Source organism: Chiloscyllium plagiosum, unplaced genomic scaffold, assembly GCF_004010195.1.
Source record: "Chiloscyllium plagiosum isolate BGI_BamShark_2017 unplaced genomic scaffold, ASM401019v2 scaf_59411, whole genome shotgun sequence".
Classification (NCBI taxonomy): Eukaryota; Metazoa; Chordata; class Chondrichthyes; order Orectolobiformes; family Hemiscylliidae; genus Chiloscyllium; species Chiloscyllium plagiosum.
The window spans coordinates 1-4,085 of NW_025194332.1; the positions used below are offsets into that span (position 1 = coordinate 1).

General features: G+C 41.9%; 1 non-coding gene across 1 annotated transcript; it reads left to right on the forward strand.

Moving 5' to 3' along the window:
- The first annotated feature begins 2,276 nt into the window (after positions 1-2,276).
- trnar-acg lies at positions 2,277-2,349 on the forward strand. The gene has a single exon. It is a non-coding gene; the product is annotated as a tRNA-Arg (tRNA).
- The last annotated feature ends 1,736 nt before the right edge of the window (positions 2,350-4,085 follow it).

Genomic DNA, 4,085 nt, shown 5'->3' on the forward strand with positions numbered 1-4,085 from the left:
CAGCAAGTGAGGATTGTTCAATAAATTGTATCAGATGCATGCATGACATTGTGATCTTTGCTACAAATTCTATGTCTCATGATCCTGCTCCATTAGTTACCTGATGAAGGAGAAGTGCTCGAAAGTTAGTACTTCCAAATTAACCTGGTGGACTATAACCTGGGATTGTGTGATTTTTAACTTTGTTCAAGGTACGGAAAGTGATTCACTCTGCTGTTACCCCATTCAGTTAACACCGAGACACTCACTGCAGAAAGATTACTATGTTCATCCAAACCTCTTGTAACCCAGATAGTGCACACTGTGGCGAGAATATTCACCTGACCCGAGTGTGAGAAGGGATTCACTCAATCCGTCACCCTGCATTTCTATGAACTCTCTCACACTGGTGACAAGCTGTTCCTCTGCTCTGCTTGGAAGAATGGATACATTCGGTCATCCACATGCAGCAAGTTTACATATTAATGCAGGGTTTGTATTCTGCTGTTCTCTGGAGAATGAGCAGCTTTTGCTCAGCAAGAAGAAAGAAATAAAGCTTGAAGAGAATTGTTTATTTCCCACTTCCAGTTGCTGTCGGCTGTACCTTATAATTTAATAAGCCAAAGAACTTTCAAAGTGTGAACCAGTCACTCTGTGCCTCCTGAGAACAAGTACCAGAGGAAGGTAGATCGAGAAGCTATATTCTGATCAGCAAAAGAATCACCTCAGCCAACCCTGTGAACAGGTACTATTGGACTACCTTCCAATTTCTTCCCCCATACATGATTTGTTTTTGTATTGGTGCATAGATGGGGAACTTATAAAGGAGGTTTACGTTTCAATGAGTAGTTATATCCTCATATTTCATAATTGTTTATCTGGAACTAAAGTCTATTCACTTCTAATTAATAGACATTCTTGTTAAGTACAGAAATTTGCTCCATGCTTTCTGTTAATCTGAGTGTAAAAGAGAAAAGAATTGGAAAAGTTTGCATATTTCTCGAAATCTTTGACATTTATGGTGACTCTGGAAAAGTTGGGCTCATTTTGCAGTGCTAGTTCCCAATGAGGGGTAACCCAATGCTGTGGAAGAGGACTTCATGAATGTGTTTCAGACAGTTTTCTGAAGCCATATGTTGAGGGGTCACCAAGGGTACCGGCTACTTTAGATCTGCGAGAATACAATGAGAAATGAATAAACTTGCTGTGAAAGAACCTTTAGGAAATCGTGAACAATCAGAGAGCTCAAAGGGTTCACCCACTGCTCCTGAAGCAGACATTCTGGTACCAGTACAGCAACGCTTCTCTGGAAGAGAAACAATACAGAACAAATCTGTCTTAAAGGCACTGGACCGTCACAAGAGGAGGACAACATGATCGGCGTTGACTGCTTGTATCGAAGGGCCGTGCTGTATAATTCTATAATGAACCAAGACCAGAGCTGTCAGCAGAAAGCGTTACCTATCAGCTGCTTTGAAGGGGGCCGTCTCACAGGTCACCAGTTGACGTTGTGCCGTATTTTTATGTTATTTTTTCCTTCTTTCAAATTGCAGCTCCTCTGTGGGTTTTGGGAATAAATTCAACTACTCGGCCCAGTTTGAAAAGAAATCAAAAGCTTTGAAAACTAAAGTTCACATCATTTCTAAACTTTCTAATTTTCTCTTCAAATCGATTTTGTATCCTGGAATAAAATCAGAAATCAGACTAGTTCTGAGGAAAGGTCCATAAGACAGAGGAGCATAAATTATGCCACTCAGCCCATCCTTCTGCTCCGCCAATACTGATAATAGGTTTTCCAATCCCATTTTCCCGCTTTCTCCCCCTAACCTTTGATTCCCTTGCTCCTCAAGAACGTATCTGTCTCTGTTTTAAATATAGTCAATGGCCTGGATTCCTCCAATGACAGCCTTCTGTGGCAATGAATTCCACAGATCCACCACATTCTGGCGAAAGAAATGTCTCCTTATCTCCGGACCCGAACGTTAAGTGTGATTTCATTCCACAGATGCTGTCAGACCGATTACCCAGCAATTTCTGACTTTGTTCCTGATTTCCAGCATCCGCAGTTCGTGATTTTTTTTGCAACCTCGAAGTTTGTAAACGAAGACGTGATCTGAATGTGAGGTGTGTTCTTAGTTTTCGGTGAAATTCATCAACTTTCAAAGTGAACGAGGTCAAGCAGTGAAACTGATTACCTTGCTGAATATTCTTCTTGTCAATTCACTCTTGCCACTCATTTAATCATCGAAACCACAGAATTGCAGAGGGGACTCATCCTATCCCGGGGGGTTCCGTGTGGGCTAGTGGCGCAATGGATAACGCGTCTGACTACGAATCAGAAGATTGTAGGCTCGACTCCTACCTAGCTCGCGTGTGCTTTAAAGCCGCCTCATTAGCACCCTCTTATAAATTAACCTCAATGAAAACTTTTCTATACGTGTCTGTTACTATTTGCTCTGATTATGGATTTTATCACCTCTCCTGCCACTGGTGTTAGACGAGATGGTCTTCATTTGCTCGAACACAGCGTGCAGGATAGCACTCATGATCAGACAACAGGATTCATAAAACCAGGTCAAACGGTCAAATGAACATGATCGGCGTTGACTGCTTGGATCGAAGGGCCGTGCTGTATAACTCTTTCATGAACCAAGACCAGAGCTGTCAGCAGAAAGCGTTACCTATCAGCTGCTTTGAAGGGGGCCGTCTCACAGGTCACCAGTTGACATTGTGCCGTATTTTTATGTTATTTTTTCCTTCTTTCAAATAGCAGCTCCTCTGTGGGTTTTGGGAATAAATTCAACTACTCGGCACAGTTTGAAAAGAAATCAAAAGCTTTGAAAACTAAAGTTCACATCATTGCTAAACTTTCTAATTTTCTCTTCAAATCCATTTTGTATCCTGGAATAAAATCAGAAATCAGACGAGTTCTGAGGAAAGGTCCATAAGACAGAGGAGCAGAAATTATGCCACTCAGCCCATCCTTCTGCTCCGCCAATAACGATAATAGGTTTTCCAATCCCATTTTCCCGCTTTCTCCCCCTAACCTTTGATTCCCTTGCTCCTCAAGAACGTATCTGTCTCTGTTTTAAATATAGTCAATGGCCTGGCTTCCTCCAATGACAGCTTTCTGTGGCAACGAATTCCACAGATTCACCACATTCTGGCGAAAGAAATGTCTCCTTATCTCCGGACCCGAACGTTAAGTGTGATTTCATTCCACAGATGCTGTCAGACCGATTACCCAGCAATTTCTGACTTTGTTCCTGATTTCTAGCATCCGCAGTTCGTGATTTTTTTTTGTAGCCTCGAAGTGTTTAAACGAAGACGTGATCTGAATGGAAGGTGTGCTCTTAGTTTTCGGTGAAAACTAAGAGAACTTTTTCTCTGAGGGTTACGATCCAAGTCAATGCGTTCGTTGATAGAGTCCCAATTGGATTGCCATGCTTGAGGGATTGTCGTGCGCATCTCTATTGTCATGTCCCAGGATGGATGTTTTGCCCCATTTGAAGTGCTGTCCTTCCTCATCTCGATGTAAGGATACCAGTGAGAGGGGGTCATGTCTTTTTGTGGCTAGTTGATGTTCATGTATCCTGGTGGCTAGTTTTCTGCCTATTTGTCCAATGTAGTGTTTGTTACGGTCCTCGCACAGTATTTTGTAAATGACATTAGTTTTGCTTGTTGTCTGTATAGGGTCTTTCAAGTTAATTAGCTGCTGTTTATTGTGTTAGGGGGTTTGTGGGCTACCAAAAGCAGCAGCTAATGAACTTGAAAGATCCTATACAGACAACAAGGAAAACCAACGTCATTTACAAAATGTGTTGGGAGAATTCAATTGCAGCAGCATATTGGATGTGTACATTATTGAGCACTTCAACAATTATGACAGCTGGGATTTATTTTACAATCTTATTGTGATGATAGATAACTAGAGCTGAATTTTCAACTGCAATTCTTGGTTGAGGGACGAGGTTACAGGATCTACATGATCAGCACAAAAGTGAAGTTGTACATAATGGACACAAGCAACAGAGCTTTGAGTGATTTAGGCAAGGTGAAGGAGGAGATGCTGCCCAAGCAGATGATGGAATGAAGCCCCGACCCTG